Source organism: Alligator mississippiensis, chromosome 2 (genome assembly GCF_030867095.1).
Source record: "Alligator mississippiensis isolate rAllMis1 chromosome 2, rAllMis1, whole genome shotgun sequence".
NCBI lineage: Eukaryota > Metazoa > Chordata > Crocodylia > Alligatoridae > Alligator > Alligator mississippiensis.
In genome coordinates this window covers 270,711,113-270,730,600 of record NC_081825.1, presented here as the reverse complement: position 1 = coordinate 270,730,600, position 19,488 = coordinate 270,711,113, and the positions used below count along the sequence as shown (strand labels likewise).

Below are 19,488 nucleotides of genomic sequence, written 5' to 3'. Positions count from 1 at the left end.
AATCTTTAATGGATTGCTCTATGCATACACGGTATGAAGCTATTACTGTAGATGGGTGAACCCAAAAGTTGCACTGGGATTTATCTCATTCAAATTTCAACTGACATTGACATTTCCTAACTTTGAGAGATTAAGGTCCAGATCCAGATCAGTCCAAAGGCACCTACATTAGACTTAGGAGGAAATAAAGTGCCTAGGTTCTGACGAGAGATCCATATTAGCCCTGCTCAAGCAGCCACAAAACACATTAGATGCCTACGTTCATCCATCACCTCCATCTTGACTGCAAAGTTCTCCAGATACTTACATTTGAGGTTCTGTGAATGTGCAGAAGTGATTCAGTTTGAGCAACTCCATGACTAATTCCTACTTAAGTCCAACTACAGACAGATTGTTGCTGCAGAAGTGCCTAAATTCCACTTAAATCCTGGAGGAGCCGAATCTGATAGGAAATCTTCAGATGTCCTGGCATTGAGTTCAATACAAACTGCCATACCCATGGACTCTTTTGCTCAGAAACACAGGAGAAAGAGAGGTATACCTTTTGCACAGTAAGACTGGAGCAGTCACCAAGGAAGTGGGTGCTCCATTCAGGCTGAAAGGATTCAAACCTACATCTCTCACCTCCCAATAGGCCTTGACACAACTGTCTGGGCTGGGGCACCTAAGCTTCAGAGAGGAGAATGGATTCAGACTGCATTATCTTCTTTTCTTTTGGCTACCTCCAGGCTCTCTCAATAATACTTTGGAGGTGTCTTGAGTCTCCTCATCAATAAGATAGAGATCCTAGGTATTTAACCCATCTATTTTGATTTCTCTGCCTTTCAACCAGGCGCCTGATTTTTTGCACATTGGAATGTCTGGGCATGGCAATGTGAGCCATCTGAATCTGGTCCCATGTTCTCAAATTTCACCACAATTTTTCTGTATGGACAATAATTTTTACATAAAAATAGAATGACAGCATGCCTGACATTTTGCAGTCAAAGGATCCAATAGAGACAAGTTACAAAGTCAATACATGTTTTTCTGCAGGTCATTCTGGGGTTCTGAGAGATGAAAGACATTTCTATAAAGACAGGTGATTGTACTATTATTTATAGCTCACATTTTTCAAATTACAAATAAGATTCATTTTATTAGACATTTTAATATTTAGTGCAGTGAGAAATCCTAGGATTTGGTCAAATATTTTCTGCTCAGAGTCTGAGCTTTTGGCATACCTTAGTGATTTTATATTAAATTCCATTACATCACCATTTCATTTTTTGGCAAAGCAGCAGGTGGAGTATTTGAACACCTTCCCATCAGTTAAGAAATCACACTTCATTTATTGAGTGGGCTTACTACATTAGGTTTGGATCTATTTTGACAGGAGCACTTGTCATTATGTACTTATGTTTGGACTTGATTTAAATCTTTTATAGATTTCACTGAGAACCACCAAAGGCTTCTAGACTAGGGCTCCCATAACACTGGTGTTGTAAAAGTCACCTGCTATGAAATTCAATTCATTACCTTGACTCAGAAAATTAGCTTTAAACAACAGGTGCACATAACATCATTGGCTAAAATTAGCCCTGTTGTCTAACTCCACTGACTATAGTTAACTCTTTCTGTTAATGAACAAGTATTGATGTCATTGATAGACACTCATATAAAACCCAATCATAGAGACAACATAATATGCATAATATGCATGATAAGATACTTAGAGTGGGTTGGGAATGAGGGTCCATTTTAAATTTTCAGCAATGAATTTTTGCTAAAAATCAAAATATTTTAATTTGGAAATGTTCAGGAAATTGTAGGTTGGGTGCCTCACATTTCTATTCTGTTCTGAAGGCCAGGTTCTATGATCAATTATGTTGTCCATGAACTACCATGATTTCCCATCTTGGTGGGTGAACCTGGTGCATCATGAAAGCCCAATAGCTAGGTATCTCAAGGGAGCGTGACTAAGAGGCCTTCCCCAACCAGCCTCTTGAAAGGTGGAAGGAAGGTAGAAAAACTGACCCAGAAAATTTGGTAGATTGACAATTTGCCATATGGAAGAAATTCCTTCTAAACCAAACTCCCAACCTAACAGAAAATACAGCATTCTAATGTTTGGGGGGAAACAGGAAATCCATAATGGTGACCATGCTTCAGCAGGAAACAGTTTAAAGTATGTCCCACCCCTCTACAAAAAGATGACTAGATTAGAAAATACAGAACTATAATTGGGAGCAGAGGCCAAACCCAGGTCTCCCTCCTGGGCCAGTGCCCTTCCACAAAAGCAGTCACACTCACGCTTGCTTGTTCTCCTTATGACCCCATGACTCTTAGTTGCTGCCTAGTAGCCCAACTTCAGCAAAAGCGGTGGAGGATATTCTTGGCCTTGCTTATTCCACTACCTGATGCTTAGCACTTATAAGGAATCTAGACATTTTAGGAACTTGGCTATTGCACAGGGTGTATTGGTATTAATTTTTAGTGATATATATTTAGTTGCTACGGTGCCATGCTTTAGTACTTCCTTTTGGAAGTACTAAAGCACAGTTCAATAACCGCCTGTACTGTGCTGTGCGTGTTGCACAGTTAGATTTCACTGCTACATTGCTGTAGTGGCACACTAAAATTTGGGAGTGCGCTGCTATGGCGACATAGCTGCCAATCATATGTAGACCCACGTGATGGCTACATTGCTGTAGCGTGCTGTAGACACACACATAGATGCCTATAACTTGTATCCTCTTAGAGATGGATTAAGATTTGGCTCCATGTGTCATTTTGACCTTTTTTCCCCACATTTGAATTGGTTGGGCAAGTCTTTGAATCAAGGACACAAATGTGGCTAAAAAGAAAACAATAATATTCATATTGAAAATAACATTAATATTCAAAAGTTATGTATGTGTGTGGCAGGCAGTTTGCAAACAACAGTAATTCTACAGTTTTAGACTTGAAACACCATTGGCAAGGAGATTATAACTATAATTGATTATCAGCCTATAATAGGTTACAAAAATGTAGATATTTGAGATTCATGAAGTCAAAAAACAAGTGTCACATATAGATTACCTAAATTTTGTTCAAAACAGTCCAAGAAAATGCTGTGAATCATTGCAACAGACGAAATATTCTATTTTCTCCCAGTTCCTGGTATAGAATCATACCGCTGGAAAACAGCAATTATGGTAAATCACTTAATCCAACTCCTTATCTATTTAGAATTGTCCCCTGCTGTACATTCTCAAGGGATTAGTCCAGTCTGTCTTTAAATGAATCAGCAGTGGGATTTCCATCTCCTCCTTTGGGAGATGAAACAGTTTGTAGAAATACCACATTTTTCCTATATTTCTATGTTTTCCTGTTTTGATCACTTTTCATCCAGTACTTCTGTTTCCACCTTTTTTATTACCTTAAGCAGTTTCTCTCCACCACTGATATATTTTCATCTTTAAATCTTTGTATGCAATGATTTTGCATAAAGAAAACATGTTTTCACTCAACCTTGGAAAACAATCAACACCCAACTTTATTTTTGTGAACTGCTTATGTTTTCAGGTTTTTTGGATGCATTTATCATATTTACATCGTCATAATCTCCGACCAGCAGCACTGGACTCCCACATTATTTATTGTTTTGATGCAGAGAGCAATTAAATACAATTAGTTGGATGATTATCATTTGCTAGTAGAATTTGCTAAGAATGCATGTGTTCCTTTTGGGAGTTGCTTTCTATTTCCTGCACCACTGATCTGATGCTGTTTAGAGAGCCTTTTTTTTCCCCTTATTTACTGCTTCACTGATCTGGGGCAGGATGAAAGTAAGTGTATGAAAATAAGTATGCACTAGTCTGTGAATAGCTCTATCAGAGGGAGCTAAAAGATGGAGCTTCAAATTGGCTTTTTAGCAAAGCTGAGATGCACAAACACCAAAATATTCATAACTGGACCATGAAAGGAAGTTCATGCAGAGGCAAAGAAAATGATACAATCTCTTTTATTGCTTACGAGATACTGGAGAATTCATTCAACCTGAAAGATTTCAGGAGACATCTTTGTTTGTTCTTGATTTATTTCTCTCGGTGTTTTTATAGATGCAAAAAGCTTATGGTTTTTATTTTGTAGGGAAGTGATAACATTCCTGAACTCTTGAGTAAAAGGCAGATGGCCAGGATTTAGCTGTACACTACTAAACCTCCTTCTTAAGCCCTGAAAATTTAACGTGTATGAAAGTAAGTGACACAGAGATACTGATCTGGCACTCTGTTCACCGTAGGCCTCAACCTACGTATCCTCTCATAATGTTGTAGGTCAGGGTTGGGCAACCTGTGACACAAGTGGCAAAAACAGTTTGTGTGTGGAGGACAGGGAGCACAGTGGCAGGCAGCAGAAATCACAGCATCAGAACAAGCCAGGGGCACTGGGTAGGAAGTAGAAAGCAAAGCATCAGCTTGGTCAGGTAGCACAGGGCAGGGAACAGAAAGCTAAGCAGTAGATTAGGTAAGGGAAAGAGACCAGAGTGGCACTTGGGGAGAGTGTAGGGCTAATTTGTGGCACATCTGAGAGAAAGGTTGCCCCCCCTTGAGTAGGTCATTCCTAGAGCTCTGATTGCGGTATACTCAGTTTCATGAAAAACTCAGCCTTCATCATTTTGATGCCTTTAGTCACTGCAAAAACATCTCAATTTAGAACAGGAAGCGCTATGATTATTGTAAACACTGCAGAGTGGCAAATATTGAGTTTTTTAATAGCACCTATTGAGATAATACTTTTAAACTGCAACTGACATCACAGCATAGCTTCTTGCCAATGTAGATCTCTGGCAGATTGCAATGCAGAGTACTTTCAGCTCATCTCCAGTCTCAAAGTGGATTCCCATCATTAAATTGTTCCCTCCCCCTCCCCCCTTCTTGGACTTCAGGCCCACATTGCCTGCAATGCTTATTTCCTTACTGAGTAATGTGGTGCAGTAAAGCATTTTACATGCTGTTGAGCTGTAGCCTGAAAACGCCTAGTTTAATCATTTATCAAAACAAAGTTTGAGCATCTTGGAGTCCAGGTCCTTTTGAATTAGAGAGACCCATGCAAGTTTACACCTGTTTCTGTTTCCATTTAGTACTTTAAAAAACTACTGATCTATGAGGCCTTCTTCTGATTTACTGACATTTCTACTAAGCCGTCTTCCTGTTTGTCTTTTTCCTTTAGAAATCCATCTAGTACCCTTCTGATTGTACTTATTATGCTTGCTGCAGTAGGGGTTTTGATGATCTATTTCAACCATTCACAATAACACTCATTGTAGTATACATTTTTACCTACATGGTACATTTTTGCCATCACTGTCCTAAACTTTAGTATTTTCTTTTTGAGAATACTGGAATTGATGTAATCACTTTCCTTTTCTAATTAACACAATGTCTTATGGTTATATGCAGTGAAAAAAACATCTGGCAATCTCTGTTTCTTGCAGTTTTTCAGAGTGTTGTAAACCTGATGTATTTCTGGTTCCTCTGAATTCTACTGTGTCCACTAAAATTCTCTCTATATATGTGCATAGCAAGTAGAGTGTACAATAATGCTTGGCAAGCAGACAGAACTTTTCTTTTTCAAATGACTTTACACATGTTAACTGTTTATTTCTTGTATCATCTTTTGAGGTACAGAAATATATTATTCACATTCACCCAGGTGGGAAATGAGTGCTTGACTCTTACACTCACCTCTTTTGGTACTTACCTACATTATGGAGCTGTTCCCACCACCACTATCCTGACATAGCAATAGGCACAGAGCCTCCTAGTGGAGACATAGCATGTGGCAATATAAAGGGTTTAGCCCCCATAGGCTAAACTACATCACCTCCCTAAACAAGAGAAACTATGCCAAATTTCTGTCAGTATAGTTTTGTGCAGATAGGAGGGGGTTGCCAATATAGATACATCAGTGAGGGTGTGTCATCCTTTCACATCTAACTCTAGGCTTAATGACAATATTGGAGGATGAGTTTGATGTGCAATATTAAACATTTCTAGCCAATGCAATAACCTTTTTGATAGAACAAAAAAATGCATACATTTTAGGGTCAAAGATCAATTAAGAAATCTAAGTCTGACTGCTTATATAACACAGTGATTCCCACACCCGACTCTTAGACCATTGTTGTACTAAGGGTTAAATTAGATATTGACTTGGTTGTTTGGAGTTCATTATGGATTTTTCTGCATATCAATATATTGTAATTCTTTTCCAATAAGAGACTCAACAAAAGCTGTACAGAGAAATAGTTCATTCTCCCTCATGAATTACTTCAGCAAAAATGTAAGCTTTATTAAAAAGTATATTAAGAATACTAACTGATTTGTTCAGGAGCTCTAAAGGATCAGAGAAGCCTCATGAAGTGAAGTAAAAGCTGCACAGTTAGAAGCATGTAGTAACAAATGACAATTCACACTTGCAACATCTACAGCGAACACACCTGCAGACACAATGTTTTGATGGACTGAATACAGAATTTAGGGGTTGTTTATGCATTGTGTTGAATCTATTCTTTTTCAGCCATTTCCTTTATGCATGGGGATTATCTAGTAGGGAGTTGATTATGGCTTTGTCTTCACTAGAAAGAAACGTGTGGTTTTAACATATTAGCTAACATACGCTAAAACCCTCATGTTGACAGGGTAATTTGTATTTTAACACATTAACAGGTAAGAGTTGACTCTAGACTCTTTCTCAGAAATTGATCAGATAATACACTTTAAAACAACCACCTTGTCTACAATCAGTACTTTAACATGCTTTAATTACCATCAAGATAACTAACATGTTACAAAAACACACATTTTCCTAGTGTAAATATACTTTACATGGACTTCAGAGACATTTTCCGTATGTATTTGATTCCAAGATGAGTTTTCTTCCCCTATTTAAAGGGGGGGGGGGAGGGGGAGGGAGCCCATCCTCTTGGATTCAAGTATAAGGCAGTAGGATCCAGGCAGCTGCTGCACTCCAGGTTGGGCTGCACCCACTGCCTTCTCCCCCAACAGCTCTGCAGCCCTTGCCTCTCTCATCCACAGTTTCAGGCCTCTGCCCCCTCTCCCCAACTCCCTCTCCGCCCCTCTTCCCTCTGTTCCCACCCCCCTGCACTGCTTCTGCCCCCCCCCCCCCACTGCTTGCCTAACTGGCTCCATGCTGCTTTCCCCTTACCACCTGCAACCCCACTGCCACCTCTCCTCCCACCACCAGCCTCACTGAGTGCCCCCTCCCACTGTCTCCCCCACTGCCTGTCCCACCACCCCCTCACAATCTCTTCCCTTTTCCTGCCTCCCCATATCACCTGTCCCCCTTCCACTTACAGTGGTGGAGGGGAAGAATTTAAGATGAATGTAAGGTGAGTGAATAATTAGATTCGCTACATGGAAAACTATAACATTTATAAATGTTCTATGTATAGAATCTATGGACTGGGGGGTTGTCTTAAATTTAGGATAATCTTGGATTCAGGTAAATATGATAATTAGTGTCTTCCAAAATGAATGAAAAATTATTTCAATTGCTTTTGTATCTTTTAGCAAGATGCTCACCAGTTCATGGAAGGGCAGGAGTAACTTCATCAATGTATGTAAAACATCTGCAAATGCAACTGCTGATTTATGTGAATCTCCAGGTAACTCTTTCCTCTATATTTATTTCTCAACAATTTTAATCACATAATATGCATTTCTGCTTTTATTTCCCTCCCACCTAATGCCAGCCCCAAACAAAATCATCTTTCTTAACTATTTCTTGCTCCCAGTATTACCCAGGACTTCCTGGATACCAGCATCTAAGTTATGAAAGAAACATGGGGAGATATGACAAGAAAGATCATAAGTATTCCCAACTGCCCAGTTACTGACTTCAAGATCCTTTCATTTGTCTTCTTTGTCCTGGTATCATCTTGATATTTGCCTTGGGAGGTATATTCATACCTTGTAATGTAAAAAGCACTTTGAGTTTCTGCATGGGAGAGAGGCAGCCAGATCTCATTACACAAGGGGATTAATTAAAACTAAGTATAAGATGTGCCCATCAATGCTTCCACGAGGGATCTGCTGTAATAACAGAAAATATTCTGTCAGGCTTAAAAGCCTTTTATTTAGAGTTCACATGATTGAACAATTAAAGTTTTAATGTATCCATGTAACTTTAAGAACAGTTTCCATACATTAGAATTCCACATTTCATACATTTTCATACATTAACAAGCTTATTTAGAAATCTGACATGGGATACTGCCAATAAGAATATCCCTGTATAAGGGCCTGTGAAGGCTCCACCCAGGGTAGTATTAATCAGGTCATAAGATTTATTTTTCCTCATTGGTTTTTTTTTTTTTTCCTGCTGCTAGAACTTGTCCTGAGAGAGATTCTAGGACCAATCAGTCAGGGGAACCGCTGGCCTCTTGTCTTCTACGACAGCCATCTAGGGGAAGCAAATAGGAGAAGTAGTGAAAATTGATCTACACAAAGAAATCCTATATAGTTTTTAATGGAAAATGGCACTCCCTTCCAAGGGAATTTTCAAGCTTTTTGAATTAGGCCAAAAGATCGAAACCTTGAAAAGGTTCATGAATCAAATATCTGACAAAAAATCCTATTGGTTCAGTTACAACTTTTGGTTTCATTTTGATTTAGACTTTTTAAGAATTACAATAAAGTAATTTAAATTTCAAAACAAAGCAACAGAATAATTTTGATCTGAAAAATAGAATGCCCTTGCTTTGAAAATGTCATAACCGGATATTACAGTAATTCTGAATTTTTTTCAAAATAGAAAAGAACTAAAATCAACCTTTAACAGTTTTGAATGTGAAGAATTGGAATTTTCCAATACAAAAAGAAACTATCAAAAAAGTCCTGATTAAATTAAGTCCTCAAATAATAGTGTTTAGATGTTTGTTCCCATGTGTAAGGAGTAGGGAGAGATATAACACTCAAATCCTGCAGTGGTGATTGCTTAGATAGACGGATAAAGAGACAGAAAGAAAGAAAGAAAGGACAGCATGAAAAAGGAGAGAGAGAGAGGATAGCAAAGAAATTGGCTTAGCTCTATTAATCATGCTTTTCCTGGGAGGAGCTAGCAGGTAGTACTTAAATTACCATCACTAAGGAAATATATTTTACTTCTTCATTATTAGGCATTCATTTGTAAGGCTTCCATTATGTAAAGCAGCTGTCAACTCCAATGAAATTTATAACAACAATCTTTATAGCTTACATCCCACTTATATATGCAAAGCCTATTGTCCGCAAGGAATACATTACAGAGAGATGAGTATTGTTACTAAATATCCCAATTGTCACATTTATAAACTAATATAAATACATCCTATGCAATCTAGCTATAAATAAAACTCAGACTTTCCACATTATTCCAGAAAGTACAAAACTAGGAAAAATTATTGCTTGTCAGATTTTAGGTACATTTCATTAGTGATGTTTCAAACAGTATTTGGTGTATTTCATATCAGTCAAACTGCTCAAGACCTGCAGCAATCTATATCTTGCTCCACTTGCCACTGCCATTATTGATAATGTTTTTTGATCTTGCAGCACACAATCGATCAGAGAATTATTTCAAACTGTCTTCAACACTGCATTAGCCTTTTTGGCAAAGGATTTCAAGTTTAAATCATATTTCCATCAACTGGTTAAAAATAGGATGTTTTTAGTTTGCTTGTTTCATGGGTCAACCATGCAGTTATCTGAGAATTCTCAGCATTTCCCTATACTTAGAATAACAAATGACTACAAAATATAAGATGTGTGATAACTGTTGTCAAACTTGGACATTTTAATGGAAAGTAGTGTGCACTGATAATATCCTAAACTCCTTAATATTGGAGTCTAAGTCTTTCTCTTGGCTAGACAGTATAATCATGATGGTACCGGGAACACAATCCTATTCTGTGTTCTTTTTGGAGGCACAGAAGCTCTGCCATCATCACCTACCCTGATCATGCACTAAATGCTACAAGATTTACATGATCACAGCATGGACCTTTACTTGTATATTATTGATAAACATCTGTCCCTCACAGACACAGAAAATTCTTTAGCAGTCTCAATAGTTAAATAACAGCATAGGTGACCTTTCTGATGAATTTAGAAACCTATTTCCTCTCTTTTATGTATCTTTGAAAAGGTGCATTTTACTTTATTGCTTCTCATTGGTTTTTTTATTCTGTTTTGTCTGTACTTTCAGTTTCAAAGGGGAAGCAGATTCAGAGGTACCAAAATAATTCAGGACGGTTATTATTACACATTTTCACTCTGACTGGGAAGAATTAAAATCTGCCTTATTTGTAGCTCAGACGTGCAGTGCAGAAAAAGGGGTTTAGACATAAAGCATGTAAAAAGTGAAAATGAGAGTCCTTCCTGAATGTGGATGCAGTTAGAATCATAGAATTGTAAAGAAGTAGGGCTGCCAGGGACCTCAGGAGGTCACCTAATCCCAAACCCCTACTCAAGGCAAGTTCATTACTGGCTATACCCTCTAACCAAGTGTCTGCTTAACCTGCTGTTAATAATGTCTGACTGTTGACTTGACATGCACCAGATTAACACTCGGGATTTCAATATTGTGCTGTTAGACAGGAGGGCATGATACACAATTATATACACACATAAAAACTATACATACATCACAATGAGTTCACATACACAAACATGCCCTTCTGTGGCTTTGTGTGAACACCAAGGGGAATTTGGGGTAACTAGGTGCTCGGGGTTACTCAGAGTCACTTGAGGTTAATGTGCCCCAGGGTTACTCAGGTTCACTTGGTGCCAGGGTGGAAGCGAGGGAAAAAGTCCAGGGGCAAGGAAGAGATAGCCAGGAAATGGAGAGGCAGAAAGCTGGGAGATCAGTGCTGAAAGGAGGGGCAGAAATCTGGGAGATTAGGAGGCAGGTAAGTGGTGGCAAGGAGGGAACAGCCAGGAAACAGAAAGCCAGAAAGCTGGGAGATTGGGGCTGGAAATAAGGCAGAAAGAACCAAGGGAGAAAACCGAGAAATCAAGGAGGAGGGCCGGGAGGTCAATCAGACAAAAACCCAACTCGGGGTTTCAAAATAACAGTTTTATTAACCAGGCAGCAAACTAGACAGCCCCATGAAATTATTGGTTTCCACACACACACAGACACTCTCTCATACATACACCCAAACAATGGTAGCAGGAGGGGAAAGGCTTGGTGGAGGGATTGGAGTCAAGACGTGTGGGGACAGAGTCCAGGTCCTTTGCTTGGGGAAGGAAGGTGGGTGATGGCTACCTATGCTGAGCTGTGAGTTGATCCTCAATGGCCAGTCGGGGTCTTCTCCAGTAAGGTATGGGAAGGACATGTCCAGGCAAGGCTAGTCCTGCTCAAATGCATATGTGCAGATTCAGGTGCCCTCATTGTCTGGTGGGACACAATGCTGGGGTTGCTGGTTTCTTTAGGGTCTTTATCTTTCAAATGCTGGGTTTTGTCTCTGTTTCTGGGTGAGGTCTGTGGTTCCTGGGCGAGTCAATGCAAGGCCATAGAGTTGATAGTCTAGTTGTTACTGATCATTCAGTAGAGGCCTGCTACCCTTATGCCTCAAGCACCCTCGTTCATTCCCATTCATTCAGGAGCCAATTTACATGAAACTGGTTAGACATGAGTCACAATTACAACATACTATACAGTAGGTTATACCCGGGCGGGAGACAGAAGATGGAGGCTTGACATGCAAAATGGAATCTTGACATTACTTGACATTACTTTGTCCACCGGGCTTTAAACTAAGCCCATTGGGGGACGGGGGGACTACCACCACTGCTGGCCTGCTGAGCATTCCTTGCAAAGCCAGCAGTTCAAGGCACTTAAGGGAGCCCACCCCTGCCCCAGCCCTGGTAAAATCTGTGGGCAAGGAAGGAGCCCCCCAGGGGACACTTGCCTGCCTGTACACAAATGCCAGGAGCCTGGGGAATAAGCAGGAGGAGCTCATCCTCTTGCTCAATGCAAATAATTATGATGTCATAGGGATAACGGAGACCTGGTGGGACTCCACCCATGACTGGACCACGGGTATAGATGGCTATACCCTGTATAGGAGGGATCGTGTAGATAAAAGGGGTGGGTGTGTAGCTCTCTATGTTAAGGAAAGCTACACGTCCCTGCAAGCCGATATTGGCGACCAGGGTGGACGACTGGAGACCCTCTGGGTTAAAATCCGTGGGGAACACGGCACAGGGAACACAATGGTGGGAGTCTACTACAGATCTCCCACCCAAAGTCCTGAGCTTGACCAGGAGTTTGCCTGGGAACTGGCTGAGGCTGCATGCTCCAGGACCATGGTTGTCATGGGTGACTTCAATTACCCGGACATCGTGTGGGAGGATCGCTCAGCAAAATCTGAGTGGTTGCAAAGCTTCCTCTCGTGCATGGATGACCTCTACCTGACTCAAGAAGTCTATGGGCCAACGAGAGGCAAAGCGCTGCTTGACCTGGTACTGGCTACTGGGGATGACCTAGTCGGCGACCTAGTGATCAATGGGAAGCTGAGTGACAGCGACCACGAGCTGATCACCTTCACCATCCGCCGAAAAGCTGGCAAGTCAGTCAGCAACACGCAAGTCCTTGACTTCAGGAAAGCCGACTTTGACAAGCTCAGGAGGCTTGTCAGTGAGGCCCTAAGGGACCATGCCCCTAGGGAGAGGGGAGTTCAAGAAGAGTGGTTGCTCCTCAAGGGAGCGATCCTCAATGCACAAACTTAAGTCTATTCCATCTCGGAGGAAAGGCAGCAAGAGGGCACAGCAGCCCCCCTGGCTCTCCAGGGACCTAGCAGACCTCCTGAGGCTAAAAAGAAAGGCCTACAAAGGGTGGAGGATGGGAGTCACCTCCAAGGAGGATTATTCTGAACTGGTCCGGTCCTGTAGGGAGCATACCAGGAAAGATAAGGCTGCAACCGAACTCCAACTAGATTTGAGCATCAAGGACAATAACAAGTCCTTTTTCAGATATGTGGGGATCTGGAGGAAAAGCAGGGGCAACATTGGACCCCTGTTGAACCAGATGGGGCAACTGACAACTGACGCCCAGGAAAAAGCCAACCTATTAAATAGGTACTTTGTGTCGGTCTTCCATGCATCCCATGGGACGCCCATGCCTGCTACGGGACAGGGAAGTCCGGGTGAGGGTGATCTCCTGCCCTCCATTAATGCTGACTTTGCAAAGGAACATCTGGAGAAGCTGGATACCTTCAAGTCAGCCGGCCCTGACAATCTTCACCCCAGGGTACTCAAGGAGCTGGCGAGCATCATAGCCCAGCCTCTAGCGCGGATCTTTGAAAACTCTTGGCGCTCTGTTATAGTGCCCGAAGACTGGAAGAAGGCCAATGTGGTGCCTATCTTCAAGAAAGGGAGGAAAGTGGATCCGGTTAACAATAGGCCCATTAGCCTGACTTCTATCCTGGGGAAGATCTTAGAAAAGTTTATTAAAGAGGCCGTCCTTAATGGACTGGCCAACGCCAACATCTTAAGGGATAGCCAGCACGGGTTTGTTGCGGGTAGGTCTTGCTTGACCAATCTCATTTCCTTCTACGACCAGGTGACCTATCATCTGGACAAGGGAGAAGAGATTGATGTCATATATCTTGACTTCAAAAAAGCCTTTGACCTGGTTTCCCATGATCATCTCTTGGAAAAACTGGCCAATTGTTGCCTTGGGTCCTCCACGATCCACTGGCTGGAAAATTGGCTCCGTGGTCGGCCCCAGAGGGTAGTAATTGATGGAAGTCACTCATCATGGTGTCCTGTGACCAGTGGGGTCCCCCAAGGCTCTGTCCTTGGACCCATACTGTTCAACATCTTCATTAATGATGTGGACACTGGAGTCAGAAGCGGACTGGCCAAGTTCGCCGATGACACCAAACTTTGGGGCAAAGCATCCACACCAGAAGACAGGCGGGTGATCCAGGCTGAACTGGACAGGCTCAGCAAGTGGGCGGATGAGAATCTGATGCTGTTCAATGCCAATAAATGCAAGGTTCTCCACTTTGGGAAGAAAAACCCGCAGCATCCTTATAGGCTCGGCAGTGCTATGTTGGCTAGCACTATGCAAGAAAGAGACTTGGGGGTCATCATTGACCACAAGATGAACATGAGCCTGCAGTGCGCTGCTGCGGCTAGTAAAGCAACCAAAACACTGGCTTGCATCCATAGATGATTCTCAAGCAAATCCTGTTACGTCATTCTCCCCTTGTACTCGGCCTTAGTGAGGCCGCAGCTGGAGTACTGCATCCAGTTTTGGGCTCCACAATTCAAAAAGGATGTGGAGAAGCTTGAGAGAGTCCAGAGAAGAGCCACGCGCATGATCAGAGGTCAGGGAAGCAGACCCTACGATGACAGGCTGAGAACCCTGGGGCTCTTTAGCCTAGAAAAGCGCAGGCTCAGGGGTTATCTGATGGCCACCTATAAGTTTATCAGGGGTGACCACCAGTATCTGGGGGAATGTTTGTTCACCAGAGCACCCCAAGGGATGACGACTAGGTCGAATGGTCATAAACAACTACAAGACTGTTTCAGGCTGGACATAAGGAAGAATTTCTTTACTGTCCGAGTCCCCAAGGTCTGGAACAGCCTGCCACTGGAGGTGGTTCAAGCGCCTACATTGAACACCTTCAAGAGCAAACTGGATGTTCATCTTGCTGGGATCCTATGACGCCAGCTGACTTCCTGCCCTTTGGGCAGGGGGCTGGACTCGATGATCTTCCGAGGTCCCTTCCAGCCCTAATGTCTATGAAATCTATGAAATCTGTCTATACTTTATAGACACAGGCCTAAATCTTAGAATATTAATATAAAACAGTAAAAATTAATACAAACATAACTATATATCTATATATACACACACACACACAAACGTTTACAATATAAAAAGGGGTTATTACAATAATAGCATTACAAGAACTTAGCTTACCTATGACTGCTTATAATTACTTATAAGGGATAGAGAGGGCAGAGAGAAAGTCAGAAATGGTTGGGGAAGGGGAGGGAATGCATTTTTAAATAATTATAATAATAATAAAAAAATGGGGGTTTTACTACACATGGATGGAGATTTCACAACCTCTCTGAGTAGCCTGTTCCAATGTTTACCCACCCTCCTAGGGAGGAAGTTCTTCCTAATTTTTGACTCATGCAGTTGATTCATCCAAGCAACTGACCTTTGAATGGAATGCATCAGAAAATTGGACCATAAAGTAGAAGGAATCAGATGAAGCAAGAATGTCCTTTACTCAAAGCCCAGCCTCCTAGGCAAATAGGAAGAAAGACTGATGAAATAGGAATTATTCTCCAGGCTACAGAACAGCAGTGGTGTCATTTTACCAACCTCTTACACCCTTTATGCTGCCTGGTAGGGCTGTGCAAAATTTCACCAGCTGTTTCATTTCGATGCTATTTTGACTTGTTTTGAGCTCAAAATAGCAAAATCTAAATGAAACAATGGGCTTCAAAACAGGCTCGAAACAAAATGAGGGCAGTCAAAATGTTTTGAAATTTTCAAAATGTTTCAAGTTTCAAAGCTGAAACAGCCCTACTGCCTGGTTCCCATTTTTCAGGGGGAAATGGGAGATGGATCTATATTACAAAAAATTTGCAAGTCAAGGAATCAAAGAATCATAGAAAATTAGGGCTGGAAGGGACCTCAGGAGGTTATCTAGCCCAACACCCTGCTCAAAGCAGGACCATCCCCAACTATCTCATCCCAGACAAGGTTTTATCGAACCATGTCTTAAAAACCTCCAAGGGTGGAGATTCCACAGCCTCTCTGGGTAAACTGTTCCAGTGCTTTACTACCCTCTTAGTGAGAAAGCTTTTCCTAATATCTAACCTAAACTTCCCTTGCTGCAACTTGAGACTCTTGTTCCTTGTTGTGTCATCTGCCATCACTGAAAACAGTCTAGCTACATCCTCTTTGAAACCATGCTTCAGGTAGTTGAAGGCTGCTATTAAATCCCCTACCTCTAAAACAGGGGTGTCAAAGATATGGCCCATGGGCTAGATGCAGCTTGCAGAGCCCTATCATCTAGCCCCTGATGCTGCACATAGGTCTTGAAGTTGATCCATAGGCTGCATGAAGGGCACTCTGAACGGCCATGTGTGCTGTATGCAGCATCTGCTGCAGCTCATTTCCCAAAGCAGAGCTGTACTGCACCACATGCAGTGCCCACTCTGGATACTCCAGTCTGTGAGTCCTATCTGGTTCACAGACTAGTCCTGCACCACTCATCCAGCACATAAGGCCAGATGACTTTGACAACCCCACCTCTCCTGTGTGACAGGAAACAACTGTAGAATTCATCTTCCTAAAATGCCATATATTTGTGTAGTATCCCCATATACAGCCTTTCCCTCCCTCCTCAGCCAAATCACCTTGGTTTTCTTTTATTTGGAGCCCATGTATACTCAGAAGCCACTTAGAAGAAAAATGGGAAAAAACCTGCTCTATTCACATGGGCATGATGATAGACCAAAGAGATTCATAACCCATTCAAGTGTAAAATTGGGGAATGGGCAATTCATATGTGTTGGATGAAATTGCTGGAAGATTATTACAATCTAAAGAAAAATGATCATATTGGAACAGCCTGTATTCAATATTTACAACCTGAATGAAGAAGGAACATTGGATCATTTGGTAATGAACCAGCAGCATTCCCCCAGAATGGTGAGCAGGTACATATTGAGGCCAGTATAATTTCTGAGAAACTTGTAGGGGGGATTATAAGGGATCTGATAAAATGAATATTGTTATATAAATATAAGTTGGGCTCTACCTACAGAAATTGTGTGAGAGCACGAGGCAGATAGAAAAGCCATGATGCACAGGCAAAACTCAAGTATTTATTCAGTGACATCAAAAAGAGATTGTAAGTCTCTTAAACAAGTAAGCACAATCCATCTGCAAAATATACTCTTGTACGTGACTTAAGTAATTAGGCTCTTTTGGGCTACCACAAGCAGTCGGTGGGTTGAGGGAAACACAAGAACAAAAGAAGATACTATTAGCACTGAAAAATGTGCAAAATTGTCATCATAGGCACAAGAGTATAAAAACCAAGTAAGTGCATGACACAGACACATTTATTGACAATGGGGGCTAGGGGAAATATATTGGGATGCAGCTGAATTAGAATACTTTCGTGTATGTCATCCGATTAAGGGGAAGCAGGTTGTCACTACCTGACTGGTGGCTGCTTGGCATGGTTGGAAGTTAGAACATAAGGGAAACTTACTACATATATATCAAAGGGATTAGGCAGAGTGGAATTTGCCTCTCTTTTGCTTCCTACTTCTACCCTCAAGACATCCTGAGTTTTCCCTATCTATATACTGTTTTTAGAGGAAAATACACAGCACAAAGTTAAGTTAGTGCAGAGAAAGAGTCAGTCCTTGAGACACAGTACATAGACATAACCTAACCAACCATCACTCTTTCACATCATTTCTTAATACTGAGGGTTCTGTCATTCATAATTTTCTCAAACATTTACCTTCAAAATGAAATTTTCCAAATATGGTCACTTGTCTAAGGTAGAAGTTTTTCCTTACTGTGCAGAAATCTAACCAAAAATTATTCACTTATTTTTTTAAAATAAAAAATGTATGGACTAGTTTTAGAGTCACTTCTGGTAAAATCAGAATGCTGAAAATTAGCAAAGGAATTGTATTAGGTATTGTAATGTACTGTTTGAAAAAAAGGCGAGATATTTAACTTTAAGTAAACTGCATCAATCCATCATAACTCAATTCTGGACCAAGTATATTTGGGATGGGAAATTAAGACTTTTTTATTGATCTCTCTTCTGACCCTGCTGTCCTTCCAGTTGCTTCCAGATGCTGGTTGCTGGCAAAAGGGAGTAAGAGGATGCCTTGCATTCCCTTTGTTCATTGTGAAACTGAACAATGATTTCTCTTCTGTTTTCTTAATGAAGTATGTATATTTTCCTTCTAGGAAGTAGGTTTTGGGCCTAAACAAATAAACTCTGTTTTGCCCTATGAAGTCAGAAGGACTTCCTCAGCTGAAGAACTGCTGCCTTCACTCCCCTCCCCTTCAGGGGGGTAGGACTGAGTAGACAGGAACCATCCTGACTACCTAAAAGGAAGGATGAGGATCAGCCAACCTGCAGACCCTACCAAAGTGGCAAGCTTCCATGGACAGGTGCTGCCTGGGCGTGCTGCCAAGGATGACACTTAAGGGCAACTGTTAGCATTGCCATTTGGTGGTGATTGAGGTGGGGATGGAGGGTCCTTCTGTTACATTTTTCATTGATTTCATAGATTTTATAGACATTAGGGCTGGAAGATACCTTGTGAGATCATTGGGTCCAGCCCCCTGCCCCAGGGAAAGGAAGTCAGCTGGGGTCAGATCACCCAAGCAAGATAAGCAACCAAGTATTTCTTAAAGGTATCCAGAGTAGGTGCTTGCACTGTAAAATGGTCTTCCAGCAGTTTGTGACCATTAGACCTTGTCTTCCCTTGGGGTGCCCTGGTGAGCAGACACTCTCTCAGTTCCTGATGCACACCCTTTATATACTTATAGGCTGCCACCAAATCACCCCTGAGCCTTTGCTTCTCCAGGCTGAAGAGTCCCATGCCCCTCAGCCTCTCCTCATAAGGCCTGTTCTCTTGACCTCATGCACATGGCTCTCTTTTGGACTCTCAATTTTCACATATTTTCTAAAGCGAGCCCAGAATTGGATGCAGTACTCCAGCTGCGGCCTCACCAAGGCTGAGGAAAGTGGGAGGATGACTTATTGGGTCTTATTCAAGATGCATCAGTAGATGCAAGCCAGAGTTTTATTTGCTTTGCCAGCTGCAGCATTGCATTGGTGGTTCATGTTCGTCTTGTGGTCAATCATGGCCCCCAAGTCTTTTTCAGTCATGGCGCTAGTGAGTGTAGCACTGCCAAGTCTATAAGTATGATGTGGATTTTTTCTCCCAAGATGGAACACCTTGCATTTCTCTGTGTTGAATGTCATCAGGTTTTGATCCACCCTCCTTGTGAACCTGTTTTGGGTCAGCCTGAATTTCCAGCCTATCCGCTAGCATGATTGCACTTCTCTACAATTTGGTGTCATCTGTGAACTTAATCATTCCTCTTCTGACACCTGAATCCAGATAATTTATATGAATATATTAAAAGGGACTGGCCCAAGAACTGAGCCCTGTGGGGTGTTGCACCATGCGCCATGTTGACTCGGTTTCATCGACTATCATTCTCTGAGTCTGACCATGGAGTCAGTTCCCCAGCCATCAGACCATAAGTTTGTCGAGGCTGCAGTCCCCCAATGTGACCAATGAGGACATCATGGGAGACCAAGTCAAAGGCTTTTTTGAAATCTAAATATATGACTTCAACCTCTTTTCCTTTGGCCATAGAAGAAAATGAGGTTGGCCAGGAAACCTACCCACAATGAAGCCATTTTGGGTATCTCTC

The 19,488-nt window shown here is 41.7% G+C and overlaps 1 long non-coding RNA gene across 1 annotated transcript in view; it reads right to left on the bottom strand.

Annotated features, from left to right (window-relative positions):
- Nucleotides 1-7,317: 7,317 nt before the first annotated feature.
- LOC109281701 (uncharacterized) overlaps nt 7,318-19,488 on the bottom strand; it is a 137,060-nt gene continuing 124,889 nt past the window's right edge. Inside the window, exon 4 of the long non-coding RNA XR_009459621.1 lies at nt 7,318-8,451. This is a non-coding gene — a long non-coding RNA (uncharacterized LOC109281701). The remainder of the gene's footprint in view (nt 8,452-19,488) is intronic.